The sequence below is a fragment of the Sminthopsis crassicaudata genome, chromosome 4 (assembly GCF_048593235.1).
Source record: "Sminthopsis crassicaudata isolate SCR6 chromosome 4, ASM4859323v1, whole genome shotgun sequence".
In the NCBI taxonomy this organism is placed as follows: Eukaryota; Metazoa; Chordata; class Mammalia; order Dasyuromorphia; family Dasyuridae; genus Sminthopsis; species Sminthopsis crassicaudata.
In genome coordinates this window covers 435,152,854-435,169,640 of record NC_133620.1, presented here as the reverse complement: position 1 = coordinate 435,169,640, position 16,787 = coordinate 435,152,854, and the positions used below count along the sequence as shown (strand labels likewise).

The following is a 16,787-nucleotide window of genomic DNA, read 5'->3' as shown; positions in this document are numbered from 1 at the left end:
GATCTTTCACAAATGACTAGTTGGAATGGGGAGAGATTTGAGGCTCTTATATGGATTTTTCTCTGAATTTCTTTTAAGAAAGAGTGGGGATAATCTCCAGAGACTCTTCAGTTCAAGTTGGGTCTTTTCTTTTTTTTTTTTTTTCCTGAGGCAATTGGGGTTAAGTGACTTGCATATACATATATGGTATATATACAAATGTGTGTGTGTGTGTGTGTGTGTGTGTGTGTAGTATGTGTTTGTATATATTCACATACACATATATTATGTATAGATATGTGTGTATGTATAGTATGTATATGTATGTGTATATGAAATGTGTATGTGTATGTGTTTATATTCACCTTGCTGTTTACTCTCCATTCTCACAGAGGACCATGATTTCAGGAAGGGGATGTCATGAGTTGTGACGTGAGTGAGTTGGATTTAAGTGAGCCTCTGGAGCCATTTAGGTCCAATAGCAAGATATGGATGGATCAGGACAACTGGAGAAGACCACCATTTTGTATGTATGTATGCAAAAATATGTGTGTGTATGTACGTGTGTATCACAGATGATGAGGTGAACCAGTGCATTTTCAGAGCTAGTTTGGAAGTTTCCAAAGGAAAGTGTGGGAGAGAAAAAATATTTGGCTGCAGAGCCATTGAGCTGACTTCTTTGTACAGTCTACCAGCGCCATGCCAGAAAACTGGATCTCTTCCATTTGAACTGTCTTAGGAAGGTTCTGAAGATCACCTGGAGGGATGAGTGAGGTACCGGACACTGAAGTCCTTTCTCAAGCTGAATGGCCAAGTATTCAGACTACTGCAGAGAGAGCAACTCCTCTGGGCTGGCCACATTGTCCAAATGACAAAATCAAGTTTGCTTTTTTTATGGAGAACTCCATAAAAGTTTTATAGAGGCAAGTGCTCACATGGAGGTCAGAAGAAGCAATATAAGGGCAATCTCAAAGTCTCTCTGGAGAACTTTGGAATTGATTATGAGACATAGGAGACACTGGCCTGGGACTGCCCAGAAAGGAATGCCTGCATCAAAAAAGGTACTGTGCTCCAGAAGCAAAACAAAATTGCATTTAGCTCAAAAGAAACATGAGGTGTTCCAATTTAGACACGTCTGTACTTCAAATGTTCATATGGACTGTTTGTGCCCGGTCTGAGCCTTCGGAGCTCATATTGGTCTGATCAGCCACAGTCGGACACATTGTACCTTGGCGCCAACGTAATGATGTAATTTTGCTTCTCTTCAAGAACAAAAGACAACAACCATAGTGTGTGAATCTATGTCCATAGTTCTATATCCATGTCTTGATCTGTTATTGTGGCCTGGATTTATGAGGGAAATATTGTTGCTTTTCTTACAGTGTTCTCTCTCTATTCTACATACAACACACACACACACATATGTGCATATATAAACACTTGTATATATATGTATTTATATCACTCTTTCTCTAAAGATGTTTCTCTTTTCTCTCCTCTATCTCTGTCTTTGTATATTTCTGTGTCTCTCTGTGTCTCTGTCTCTGTGTCTGTATCTCTCTGTGTCTCTCTCCCTCTCTCACTTTCTCTTTCTATCTCTGTCTCTGTCTCTGTCTCTGTCTCTCTCTTTTTCTCTGTCTTTTTCTTTCTGGAAATTGGACTTGTGATTTTACAAATCAGGAAATCCCAAATGAGGAAATTGGCTGTACCTAAAGCAGGTCATCACCTTCTCAGCAATCTCTAGTGTGATTGAGTTGTTTAGGGCCCTGAAGGGAGAAATGAGCCGAGGATCACCCAGCCAGTGCATGTCAGCAATAGGACTCACCCTGCACTCTGTCCCTTTTTCTCATTCCTTTTTAAGGAAATGTCCCCTCCCTCCATATCATTTCCTCTAGACTCTGCTCTCTAGGGGACAGTAGGAGGCTAGTCTTTAGTCTGATAATCTGTGTTCCAGCCTTCCCAAATCACAGAGCCTTAACCCAATTAAAAAGTCCTTGGTTACAGAAATCCCTGAAAGATTGATTCTGATACAGGGAATGGCAAAGTCTGTGGCTGACTCCTAAGGGAGGTATTTGGGGTTATTTGGGTCTTTAGGAGCCATGTAATTTACCCTACCACATACATGCACACACAGGCAAACTCACACGTGTGTGGACATTTATGCATGTGCGCAATGCAAACATGCTACACAGAGTTACCCTGCACGGTCTCCCTTTGCCCATTTGTCCCTGACCAGCTGCCCTGAATTCCTCCTTGTACGTGGACATGTCTGTTCCTTTGGATGAATTGCCTTGTAACTCTATCCCCAGGCTTTGAGTACAGTCCCCACACACTCCTGGCGAAGGCTAGCTCCACTCGGTCCCTGCCAGCAGGAAACTCCCTTCTATGTCATCTGATAGACTGTCCCCAGGGAGATGTTATGTGAGCCTCCAAACCAGCCCACATCACACAGCAAGTCCATAGCCCAACAGCGACGGGACTCTCTGTGCTCCCTCCTTCTGTGCCTTCCTACCTCTGTCTTACTGAGACGCTGAGTCTGTGTCTGCTATTACCATCACTTCATACTAATGTAGTACTTACCTGGTAATAAACCTGCAAGGAAGATCAAGTACATGATTTTTCCTGCATTTTGTAGAGGAGAAAACTGAAACTTAGAGTAATTCATTGATTGGTAGAATTGAGAACTGAAAGAAACATAGAGTCATCTCATAAAGCACCTAGTTCTCCCAATGAGCCAGCTGAAGTTTAGAGCAGTAAATTTACTTGTCCAAAGTCCTATTTTATATGAAGAGCTGGGGCAGGTCTTCTGAATTTAAAGGCAATATTCTTTTTTACTATATGACAAATGACTTCCTTGTCACCACACAATCAGTCTAACCAAACACTTCTATTAAGCACTTGTAATCTTAGGTAATTATGTTAGTCTTATATTGGATGAAGCATATTTTCAAAGGTCTCAGGTTTATAGTATTTTTGCCCTTGGAAGTTGTTATGAAACCTATGAATAGTTCATGTTGATGGCCTTACTTTGTGAAAACTTACTGACAACGGACTGGGAGGGTGCTTGGGAATGGTCACTCTCTCCCGTGTGGTTCCCAAAGCTGTCCCTCACTCTCATATCTGGAACAGTGGGATCCAACAAGATGCAAGGACAGGATCAATCCAGAGAACAACATTAGATCAGTCAGATTAGATCAGCAGAAGAAAAGTGTATCGGAAATGGGTGCTTATTGTCTCTGTCAGGAGGCAAGGGAATGGGCTCCTTCCTGTCGTTTTCCTTGGTCTTACAGGCCCTTGGAGAAAGCAGCAGCAATTAAAAAAAAAAGTCATTTTAATTACCACTTCTTATGCTTTTTCACTTTGCAGTCCTGCTCTCATATTACTTTTCTTTCTTCCTAGGTTAGAGGAAAAAAAACACAATTCCCAGCATCTTTGCAAACTGCCCATATATACAAATGTAGTAAGATGATACCTGACCTCAAGGAACTTACCTTTGTCTGAGGAGACAATATATAAACAACTCCATAATACAGCACACTCAACATACACACACACATGCATATATATACACACACACACACACACACACGCACACATATATACAGAATATATATAAATATAAAAGATATATACATATATAAAATACAGAATACACACATTTATATATACAGACATACCTATATACTTGTACATACACTCCCTAATATACACATATGTGTGCATATGTACACACACACACATACACACATAATAATCTCACAGAAAAAGGACAGAAGAAGTACTGGGAAAGGCCCTTGTAAAAGATGGGATTTTAAGGTGTTTTGAAGAAATCCAGGAGGAGGGAGTGAGGAGGGAGAGCATAGCCAGGAAAGAATAGTCAGTGAAAATTTTCAGAAAGAGACAAAGGAGAGCTGTGTTTGAGTTGTAACAGCAAGAAGGCTCATGCCCTGCAATGGTAGATTTTTGGAGGCAAGGGGGTGTGGAGTGAAGTGTAATAAAACAGAACTAAAAAGCATCAAGACAATAGAACGATAAGGTATGTTAGTTGAAATAAATATTTATGAAGCACCAGTTGAGTGGGCAGCTGGTACTCATCTTCCTGAGTTCAAATCTGGCCTCAGACCTTACTAACTATGTGGTCTTGGAGAAGTCCTTAATGGTTGCCTCAGTTTCCCTATCTGTAAAAACGAAGTGAACTTGAACATTTACAAGAATCAATTGCCCAAGATGTGAACAGCTAGAGAAGGAAATGGCAAACTACTTTAGTCTCTTTGCCAAGAAAACCCCAAATGGGATCACAAGAGTCAGACAGGACTGAAACTGAGTAACAACAACCAATTAAATGCAAGGCACTGGGTGGTCCTGGGTGTTACTCTAAGTTTGAGTTCACAATTACCTAAGATATGAAGACAAGATCACCAGACCATTCATTCACTCATGTATCAGACATTTCCTGAGCTTTGCTATGTGGCCAGTAGTTTGCTGGGTTCTATGAGAATTTATTTAAGATAATTCCTGACTTCAGGGAAATTATCATTCCTCCCTCACCTCCCTTTCTCATCCCTCTCTCCCTCCTCTCTCTCTCCTTCCTTCCTTCCTTCCTTCCTTCCTTCCTTCCTTCCTTCCTTCCTTCCTTCCTTCCTTCCTTCCTTCCTTCCTTCCTTCCTACCTACCTTCCTTCCTTCCTTCCTTCCTTCCTTCCTTCCTTCCTTTCTTCCTTCTTTCCCATCATTAAGGATCCTACTCCTACTCAAATTACTTTTTGTTTATATATTAATAGCCTCATTGAGCTAGAACTAGAAAGGATCTGAGGGGTCATACAATTCAGTTGCATCATCTTACAAATGAGTAAACTGAGGTCCAGGAAGATTAAATAATTTAACCAGTGTCATAAAGTTAGTAAACATCAAAGGCACAATTTGAACCCAGGTCCTCTGGCTCCAGAGTCAGTGCTTTTCCCCACTGTACCATTCTTTCTCCAATATAGAGCTGCTATAAGATGCTAGACCTAAATCTGGCTTCAAATCTTAAATTATATACTTGTTCTGATGCTCACTCAACGCCATGGGGCTGCTAACTCATCTGTAAAAAGTAGGGGTCTGTCTTGTGGATTTCTAAGCCTTCTTTCAGCACCAAATTGATGCTCTCAGAAGATAGAGTTAATTGCACTTATTCAGCTCTGTATATAATCCTTCCTTCCAAAAGAATGCAAACTCTCTGAGGGTAGCGATTGTTTCACTTTTGTATTTGTGTCTCCAGAGCCAATCCCAGTATTTGGTATGTACCAGAAGCTTCATAAAAGCTAAATTAGGAAGGCATTCTAGTGTAGTGGCAGAAAATGAAGGATTTCAGGTTAGAGTATCTGGATTCTCATCTGGGGCAAAGCACTTTATTTTTTCCTGATCTATAAAATGAATGAGTTGGACTAATTGGCCTAGAGAGCTGGATGGTAGAACAGATTGCATGCTAGACCTGTAATCAGGATGACCTGAATTCAAATTCTGCTTTATATTAGCTCTGTGATACTGGACAAGTAATTTAAACTCTCTTAGCTTCAGTTTTCCAGGTGGCAAAGTGGATAGACTGCCAAGACATTCAAATCCGGCCTCAGATACTTACTAGCTGTATGACTCTGGGCAAGTGACTTAACCTTGTTTGCCTCAGTTTCCTCATTTGTAAAATGAGCTGGAGAAGGAAATTGCAAACCACTCCAGTATCTTTGCCAATAAAATCCCATCTGGGGTCACAAAGAGTTGAACATGATTGAACAACATCAACAAAATGGAAATAATAATAGCTTCTACCTCTTGGGGTTGTTGTAAAGATTAAGAGAGACCTAACATATGTAAACACTTTACAAATCTTAAATTAGCTGTATGTAAATAGTTCTATTTAATAAAGCTATTATATTTATAATGTTATTATTTTTATTATTATTATTATCATTAATGGCATCATCCAATTCTAAATTCATTATTCTATCAATGGAATTGAGTGACATTTGCAGAGTTCATATTTGTCCTTTTTAATCTGAGGATCTTACTGATAAATTATATTTTAAGAAAATTCCATCTCAACCATGTAATGTTATTGTTCACCTGGCAGGTAATAGGAAATAAAAATGGAAACAGGTGAGCCACTTGTCCAAAGCATCCCAAATTCACACTGGCTGCCTCAGGTCTCCAGCAGCCACCACTAAAGTGAGCTATTTGCTTTGTGTCAAGTCCATTTAGAAGACAAAACATGATTGATTGGAGAACTGGAGGATTAGGAGGCCATACTCTCACCTCAAATAGCCTTTGTGCAAAAAGGAAAGTAATATTCTCTTTGTGGTCTATCTCCTGGTGAAATCTTTGTTCCGGGTGTGGCTCCCAGGAGAGCCCTTGACTTGCTCAGAGAAATATATTGTCATTCTGAACTTAAACATCATGGTACAGGCCAAGAAAAATACTAGTACCTCTTCCCCCCAAAAAAATAATCAGAACAAAACACAACACAACATTGGTACTAATTCTTTCTTCCTGTCCTGTTCTTTTCTGTTCTCTCTTTTCCTCTCTTCTCTTTTCCATTCCTTTTCCTTTTCTTCCTTTTTGAACATCTCTTGAATCAATCTCTTATTTTAAACTTATATTACCATCGATCAAGTTCAGATTCTTATTATCTCATGTTTAAATTGTTTCCAGTCTCCTAACTCATCTGCCTACCCTTACTCTCTCCCTACTCAGATTCATTCTGGCCTTATATTTTTGCTGTTTTTTTCCCCATCTAACAATCTTTCCACTATGTGGAAACTCTCTCTCTTGATATATATCAACAACTTATCTATAACTAAAATCCAAAGGAGTTATCTGGATACTCAGAGAAGAATTGATTTGCTCAGAGGCTCATAGCTAGGAAATGTTAGAGGCAGATCTTAATCATTGATCATCCTGATTTCAAGATCAGATCTATAGCCACCATATCAATTAATCAATCATTGGACAACCATTATTAAATATTTACCATGTTTCAGGGATTGTGCTAGACACTGTTCTTACAAAGCCAAAAAATGAAGCATCTCCTGCCTTCAAGAAGTACTGCACTGCTATTAATTTTCCAAACTACCATTTTGTCATTTCTCCATTCAAGAATTCTTAAAGGGCTCATATTGACTACAAAATTCCACCTAGACTCTTTAACTTAACATTTAATGCCTTCCATCACCTACTTAACTAATCATAGCTCCTACCAGTTCCCGACATGAATCCTTAGTCCATTCAGCCACTTTTCTACCACTGTGTCCTTGCTCATACAATCATTTACTTAGAATGCCCTGGATTTCCCCATTATCTAAGTCTGGTCCATTCACCAAGACCCAGTTTAAATCCTACCTTTCTGGGAAGCTTCAGACCATTCTGGTTCATAGAATCCTCTTTCCTTTAAAGACCTGTAGTATTATATTTTGAAATGTGCCATGAGCAAAAGGTTATGAATGTAATCACATGGTAATATTTATTGTGATGTTTAAAATGCTGAATTTGAATTCAGGCCTTCCTGGCTCCAGGACCATTGCGCCATTTTGTTTCCTATTATGATAAAAATCCTGGTGCATCTTTTTTGGTAATGACCTTTCTCTAGATTTTGTATATTAAAAGCAATCTCATCTTTTTATGCCTTGTATAAATGTCAATTTCTTTGAGTAGCTTTCCCTGATTACTTCAGTTGTTGGTTAACATTTATTAAGCATCTTGTAGATGCTGGGCACTCTGCTAAGCACTAGAGATAGATATAGTTGAAAATGAGCGGTTTTTACCCTAAATTCCTATAGTTCTTATTCAGTATCTCTCGAAGGAACTTTATCGCTTTTTGCCCTTTATTAAAGTATTTAGGGGTGCTAGGTAATGCTAAAATGCCTGCAGAAATCACTGGACTTGGAACCAGGAAGACTCCTCATGGGTTAAATCCAGCTTCAGAAACTAGGTATGCCATCTTGATTAAATCACTTAAACATGTTTTCTCATTGGTCAAATGAGCTGGAAAAGGAAATGACAAACTATTCCATTATCTTTCCAAGAAAACCCCAAATGAGGTCAGAGTTGGACACAACTGAAAACAATTTAATTTTAATTAAAATTAAATTTAATGTTTAACAACATTAAAGTATATGTGAAGACTCCCTCTTCCCTTACTAAGGACAAAGCTTCTACTGTATGCACTAAACATCAGGGATACAGTGATAACATTGAAATGATCCCTGTGTTAAAAAGCTTGCATTCTATTGAGAGACACACTATGTAAATGCACAAGAGAATTTGGAGAAGAAAAGTTTTAATAGCTGATGATATCAGGAAGAGCTTTGCTTAGGAGATGGCCATTCTTGTAAACTTTTTAGGAATAGGAGGAGTCTCAAAAGCAGAGGAAAGGAGGGACTAAACTCCAGGCACAGGAGACAATCTGAGCAGGCTTGGAGATAGAAGATAACACAAGTTCAGAGAATAGCTAGTAGGCCATTTGATTGAAGAGCAATATGAAAGGTTTGGAGAGATAAACTCGAATCAGATTAGCTTTAAATACTAGGGCTGAAGAATTTATATTTTATCTTAAAAGCAATAGGGAATCCATAAAAAATTTTAGAGTAAGAGAGTGAAATGGTCAGACTTGTCAGAAAAAAAAAAGATTTTAAGAATCTTATTTTGGCAGCAGTATGGTTGATATAATGGGAAAAAGAAAAAGGGGAGTGGGGAATGAAGATTACTTTTCTTTCCCAATGCAAAAGCACTGGATTTTGGATGGATGCAGGGGAGAAGTAGGAAATTCAGTCATTTTCAGTCATATCTAACACTTTGTGATCCCATTTGGGATTTTCTTGGGCTATTTCTTTCTCCAGCTCCTTTTATGGACGAGGAAACTGAGGCAAAATGGGTTAAGCGACTTGCCAAAAATCACAGAGCTAGTAGGTCACTAAGGCCAGATTTGAACTCAAGAAGATGAATCTTTCTAATTTCAGACCTGACGCCACTACAAGCCAAGAAATCAATTAGTCAGCAAATATTTATTCGGTGTGCTAAATATTAGAAATAGAAAGAAAGGTAAAAGGCAGCTTTTGCTCTCAAAGTTCACCCTTTAAAGAGGGGAGACTATGCAAACAGCTACAAACAAATAAGTTATATGCAGGAAAAATTGAAAATAATCACCAGAAGGAAGGCAGCAGAATTAAAGGAGATGGAGAAAGCTTCTGGTAAAAGGTAAGATTTTAATTGAAACTTGAAAGAAACCATGAAGTAAAGGTGAAGAGGAACAGCATTCTAAGGATGCTGGATTGCTAGTGAATATAGAGGACTGAATGCCTTGTTTAAGGAAGAGCAAGAAGTCCAGTGTCATTTCATTATAGTCTATGGAATCAATAAGATATGTCAATAAATGTAGGAAGGTACATTGCATCTCTACATGTATGTACTGATGTGGAGATACAAGGTACACACCTAGAATTATTGACGTGCAGGTGAGATATATGGGATGTACATGGAGGACTAGCTGCTTTTGTGTTAGGGCTTGCTGAGTCCTTTTCAGAGCCGTTCATCCACCTTTGGGATTCACCGGCCACCCAACTCTCACCTGTGATTCCAGGAAGCTGTAGCATGCATAGCAGCCACAGTCATGAGAAACCAGTGGGCACATGGGCTAAACCAAGTTGAGAGTAACCAACAGACCTCAAATTCATCAGTGAGTTAGGGGGATGTTAATGGAATGGATGGATGAGAAAAATTTCTTCCCCCAGTCATAAATGGGGCTGGAGCAGGCACTGTGGATCTCAAAATCCTGTTCAGTTATTGAAGATATCAACATCATGCGTTTCATCTTGAGTCATCACTAGTCATCCTCCCTTTTATCTTCCCACTGGACATCTATGGCTCTGGAAGGGAGAACGAGTCTGATGGCTTTGTGCAACTTGGCTTCATCTAAATCCAACTCAGTCATGAGTCAAGATATCCCCCCATGTGATATCATTGGTCCTCTTCAAAAATAAAGGGTGAAAAATATATACGGAGGTGAATCTATAGGTAGCATATTACTGTCATCCTCCTAAAGCATGTAGTATTAGTATGGCTCTTCCTAATTGATGTTTATAGAATGCTTTAAGGTTTATGATATATTATTATTCAAAAAGATTTTCATGGGATCCCTTTCCCCTAGAAGCACACAATCTAAGGCTGAAAATTATGAGGAGAAAAAAATAAACACATGCATGTAATTAAATAAAAATAATGAAAATGCCTTGAAGGTGAAATGTTAAAATCAAATGTATGTTAGGATGGGAAAACAAATAGAATTTGAAATCTAGACCATAAGAGAAGGTATTGATTTTTCCTCTGCAGAATTCATTCTATCGGAAGATTTTAGAAAAAAAAAATTGATAATAAGTAACATTTATATAGGGATTTAAGACTTCCAAAGCCCTGTAAATATATTATTTGATTTGGAATTCACAATGACTCTGGGAGGTATATGCTATTATTATCCTTAATTTGTGAATGAGGATATTGAAGCAAGGTTAAATGATTTAATCAAGATTGAACATATCTATTAAGTGTCTAAAGTGGGATTTAGCCGAATAGGAAGAGATTTCCAAGGTCATTTAGTTCAAACCATGTCTAATTCCTACTCTACCCATAGAGATGGTCCTCTAGCTTTAGCTAGAGAATCTTTAGTGACAAGAGAATTTGACAGGGCTTCCAAGACCATGATGTCATTTCAATTCTTACAGGCAATTATGAGTCATTCTTGTTGTAGATGGGATCTGCTCAGTACAAAGTACAGCAGGATCATTACCTCTCTTGTTTTGGACATTTCCCTTTTTAATTAATGCAGTCTTTTTTTTTTTTTTTTTTTTTTTTTTTTTGGCCAACATGTCATATTGTTGACTCATATTTGATTCTATAATTTACTAAAACTCTAGGATCATACCTAGAATTACACTTGAGATGCTATTAATGAAGATTTTATCCTTTCTATAATTGAAATTGTTCTTTTCAACCTAAATGCATAAATCAACATTTATTCTCCTCAAATATTTTTGCCCTGCCATTCTAGCCTATTGAAATAATTTTGAATCTTAAGTCTCTCTTCCATTGTCAGTATTTACCTAGACATCTCAGCTCTGTCACCAGCAAATTTCTTTTTTTAAATAATAATAATAGCTTTTTTATTTTTCAAAATACATGCAAAAATAGCTTTCAACATTACACAAAACCTTGTGTTCCAAATTTTCTTTCTTCCTTCTCCTTTTTCCCCTCCTTAGACAGCAAGAAATCCTATATAGGTTAAACATGTGCACTTCTACTAAACATATTTTCATATTCATCATGCTGCACAAGAAAAATCAGCAAAAGGGAAACAATATGAAAAAGAAAAAAGAAACAAGCAAATGAAAAATAACAAAAACACAAAGGTAATTGTGCTTTGATCCACATTCAGTCCCTATAGTCCTCTCTGGATGCAGATGGCTCTCTCCATCACAAGTCTATTGGAATTGCCCTGAATCACCTCATTGTTGAAAGGAGCCAAGTCCATTAGAATTGATCATCATGTAATCTTGCTGTTGCTATGTATGATGTTCTCCCAGTTCTACTCATTTCACCTAGCATTAGTTCATGTAAATCTCTCCAGGTCTGTCTGAAATCATCCTGCTAATTGCTTCTTTAGAAAATACTATTCCATGACATTCATATACCACAACTTAATCCAGCCATTCCCAACTGATGCACAGCCACTCAGTTTCCAGTTCCTTGCCAATACAAAAAAAGGCTGCTACAAGTACTTTTGCACAGGTGGATACAGACCCAGTAGAGACACCACCTACAAATTTCTTAAGAGTGACTTCTATGTTCAGCTCCATGAGGGTAGCAATTTTTTGTTTTTGTCTTTGCTTCCTTAACAGTTAGCACAATGCCTTACTAAAGTCTTGGACCAACTGCTATCTCCAAAAGAGATGCTAACTGATCAGGACTACGGACAGAGCTCTGTGGCGTGTTTTTAGAGTATGTGAAAAGAGAAGAAAGGATTTGGATGGTGACCTGGACTCATTATGAGATAAGGGTCAGAAATGAGTTAAGATAGAACTTTAGTCCACAGAGGTTTGGCAAGGTATAGCAACAAAGAGTCACTATTTACAATCAGAAGGATAGTAGGTGTTCTGTCTGTATTTGTATTCATAGCACTGTGTATAAATATGTCTCATTTCAATCAATAAACATGTATTAAGAGCCAAGCACTGTGTTAGATGCTGGGGATGGAAAAAACAAAAATGAAAATTCCCTGACCTCAGGGAGCTTCCATTTATCAGGGAAAGCGACATGTAGCATATAATTATATACAACATATATGGAAAGTAAATATAAGACAATTTTAAATATATATGTGTGTGTATATATATATATATATATATATATATATATATATATATATATATATATATATATATATAGAGAGAGAGAGAGAGAGAGAGAGAGAGAGAGAGAGAGAGAGGAGAGAGAGAGAGAAAAGAGAAGGGGATGGCTTAAAAGCAACTAGAAATTTGAAATTTGACCATTTGAAATGGTCTCAGTTAGACCAGTAGCATTTGAGCTGAGTTTTGAAGGAATCAAGGGATTCTGAAAGGAGGAAAAAGAAGAATTGTATTTCAGTCATGGTAGGAGAGGCCATATAAACTCACAGAGTTGGGGAATAAAATATCTTGGGAGAGAAATACCCTAAAGACAAGTTTGTCTGGGTTATAGAGTATATGAAAGGGGTATGTGCGTGTGTGTGTGTGTGTGTGTGTGTGTGTGTGTGTGTAATGTTTATAAGTCTGGAAAGGTAGTCAGAAGCTGGATTATAAAGAACTTTAAAAGTCCAATGTCAATTTTGAATTTGATTCTAGACATGATAGGACCCCTGAATCTTATTGAATGAGAAAATGATATAGTCAGACCTGTGTTTTAGGAAAAGCACTTGGCCAGTCATGTGAAGAATAGGTTGGAATGATAAAAGACTTGATGCAGGGTCATCTGTTATATAGTTGTGTGGGTAAGCTAGAAGAGGGCCTGGACTAGATAGTCCTGTAAGTATAGAAAAGAGGCTAAAGAAGTTTGAAGATAGAAATGAATTATGACTCATGTGTCCTTCTTTTTGTTTTTGTTTTTTTGGCTTATACATATGTGGATATGAATACCTCTGAGCTTATAATTTTCTTTTTGTATTTAAATATTTTTGTACAGAGTCCTGTATGTCGTCAAAGGCCTGGGGCTTTGAATCCTGGCCAATTTTTTCATCTGCAAAATGAGACTTGTACTATATCAGGGATTCTTAATCTGGCATGAAACAATTGATTAATTATGTGAATGTTTTATATTTAAAAAAAAAAATTATAAACCATTGGTCTACCTTTTTTTGGAGGTGGGATGCAAGGCAATTAGGAGTAAGTGACCTGCCCAAGATCAAACAACTAGGAACTGTTAAATATCTGAGGTTGAATTTGAACTCAGGTTCTCCTGAGTACTCTATCCACTGTGCCATTAATTGTTCCTATTGATCTACTTTGTAATGCAATGTATTTTACTTTTTTCATTTAAATACTCTTCTGAAGGGAAGCAGTAAACTGGGAAAAAAAAAAATTTATATCCAAGGGTTCTGATAAAGGCCAAATTTCTAAAATATATATATAGAATTGATTCAAATATATAGGAATACAAGCCATTTTCCAACTGATAAATGGTCAAAGGATATAAATAGGCAATTTTTAGATGAAGAAACCATTTCTAGTCATATAAAAAAAGCTCTAAATCACAGTCAGGGAAATGCAAATTAAGACACTCTGAAGTACCACTATATACTTCTCAGATTGGTTAAGAAGAAAGGAAAAGATAATGCTGAATGTTGAAGGGGATGTGGGAAAAGTGGGACACTAATATATTGTTGGTGGAGTTGTGAATGGATTCAGCCATTGTAGAGAGCAATTTGGAACTATGTTCAAAAAGTTATCAAACTGTGCATGCCCTTTGATAGAGCAGTGTTTCTACTAGGCTTATGTCCCAAAGATAGCATTAAAAAGGGAAAAGGACCCATACATACAAAAATATGTGTAGCAATTCTTTTCATGGTGGCAAGAAACTAGAAACAGAGTGGATGCCCATCAATTGGATAATGGCCGAATAAATTATGGTATATAAATGTTTTGGAATATTATTGTTCTATAAGAAACGATCAGCAAGATGATTTCAGAGGGGCTTGGAGAGACTGACAGGAACTGATGTTGAACAAAGTGAGTAGAAACAAGAGAACATTGTACAGAGCAACAAGATTATATGATGATCATTTCTGAAGGACGGGGCTCTTTTCAACAATGAGATGATTCAGACCAGTTCCAATGATCTTGTGATGAAGAGAGCCATCAGCATCCAGAGAGAGAACTGTGGGGACTGAGTGTGTATCACAAGATAGCATTTTCTTTTTTTGTTGTTGTTTGCTTGCATTTTGTTTTCTTTCTTATTTTTTCCCCTTTTTGATCTGGTTTTTCTTGTGCAGCAAAATAGTTATGGAAATATGCATAGAAGAATTGCTCATGTTTAACATATACTGAATTATTTGTCATCTAGGGGAGAGAGTGGACAGAAGGGAGGGAGAAAAAAATTTGGAACATAAGATTTTGCAAGAGTGAATGTTGAAAGCTTTATGTGCACATGTTTTGAAAATAAAAAGCTACTCTTAAAAAAAAAAAAAAGCAACTCTTCTGAGATGGGCTCTGCAGGCTTCAATAACATATCAAAGGGGCTCATGGTCCCCAAAAGGTAAGAATTTCTACAAGATGGTCCCTAAGATCCTTTCCACCTTGGAATCTATGATAATATGAAAGAAGGAGGAAGGGCTGGTGCTCCTGTATGTATTTTTGAGCATCTGAATGAGCTGATGCACCGGCAGAAAATTTTAAATATGCATGCACAGTGAAAAGAGATGTGATCACAGATACTGAGAAGGCCTTTTCCTGTCATCATGTGCTGTGTTATGTTACAATGACTGCAATTTTAGACTTGAGTGACGATTCATACACGGCTATCATGGGGATAGAGCAAGGAAATGGGTGGAGTGTAAATGAATAAATGAAAAAACTCTTACTAAGGGCTTATTTTGTGCCAGGTATCGTGGTTCGAATGGAAATAAGCAAGGCAGTCCTTGCCTGTCCCCCCCCCCAAAAAAAAAAAATTTGCAACATAATACTAGCATACAATATGTATATTATGTGCACGTAATGTATATAGAGGAGAAGGGAGAGGAGAAAAGAGAAGAGGATTCTGGTTTGGGAAGTTACAGGGATGATGAGTCGACTCATAGGGTGATTGATTGCTATGTCCTATCCAAGAATGATATTGCTGCTCTGATTACTATCTCTAGAGCTAGAGATGCAAAGGGAAGAATATTCAGATAATAGAATGGAACAAAGAATGGTCTGGCTGTATATGGAGCTAGGTGAGGAGCTTCGTAATGCAGTGCATAGAGCACCATACATGAAGTCAAGAAAATTCCTTTTCTTGAGTTCAAATCCAGCCCCAGACACTTACTAGCTGTGTGACTCCAGGCAAGTCATTTGCAAGCCTGTGTGCCTTTGTAAAGTGAGCTGGAGAAGGAAATGGCAAACCACTTTAATATCTCTGTTGAGAAACCCCAAATGGGGTCTCAGAGTCAACCTTGACTGAAACTACTGAGTAGTGACAACAGATATAGAGAACTTTCGCCTGTTAGGAGCCCATATTCCTAATGCCTGAGATGGAAAACGAAGTCAGAGGTTAAAGTTAGAATTGAGCAGAGTATGAAAATCTCTCTTTTTTCCTTGAAACTGACCTAACATTAGACATGCCTCATAACCACACAAACAGAAATATGGGTAATAAAAGATATTTTCAGTAGCACAGTAGTACATGATGTTTGAGTACCCCAAGTGCACCCAAGAGTGTTATTAGGACATGTCCAGAATTATTAACATGAATAGGTCTCTCCTCATCACACTATTAGCCATGATTCTTTGTGGATCCATAAATTTATAGGATCGGTTCTGAACATCTCTTAGATTGACTGTGTCAGGGAGATATCTCCCCCTCTTTAAGAGAGATGCAAAAGGAACACAGCTGCCTCTCTCCAATGACCCCATTTCTGCCCTCCAGGGGATTCATTTCAGAGGTCAATTTTTTTCTTTAGCTGCAATCTTCAATAGGATTTCTCCTTTGGAGGCTAGGAAGCCCTTCCTTCTCTCCTAAATTCTGTGGCCCAACACACCCTAAGTGACTCTCTTTGTGTATAGTTGCATTTTGCTTTCTTTTGGCAAATTCCCTTGAAAAGACTATTTATGTCATCCTTTTGGCCTGATAACTAAAGAGAGGGTTATAATAAGCATCATCTTGAAACCTTAAATACAATCTTTGGCTCAGCAAATACCATAATGACAGACTTGTATTCTCAGTACCAGGAAATTCTGTGGGCATTGGAGTTCAGAAATATCTCAGGAGTCTAAGTAAACCTTTCTTATTTAATATCTTCCATCCAAAGAGAAAATGGAGAGGCTCTGAGAGCTGTTTTAAGCAAGTATCTTGTGGGAGCAGGAGGAGCAGGCAGAGGGAAGGTTGGGGGCAGGGGTAGGGGCAGAGGCAGTATCTCCCCTTCCCTTCCTGAGATTAAGTTTCTGTGAAAGGAGAATGGGAAGGAGTCTTTCTTTGTGAATCCCCTGTGAATCTTGTGAATTACAGGGGCTATTTCAGCTCGGTACCCAAGCACTGATTTAGTGGCTAAATGGTCATTAGTGA

General features: G+C 38.0%; 1 long non-coding RNA gene across 1 annotated transcript in view; it reads left to right on the top strand.

The window, feature by feature from the left end:
- Positions 1–311: 311 nt before the first annotated feature.
- Positions 312–16,787, top strand: part of LOC141541426 (uncharacterized) — a 70,311-nt gene continuing 53,835 nt past the window's right edge. Inside the window, exon 1 of the long non-coding RNA XR_012481795.1 lies at positions 312–1,040. This is a non-coding gene — a long non-coding RNA (uncharacterized LOC141541426). The remainder of the gene's footprint in view (positions 1,041–16,787) is intronic.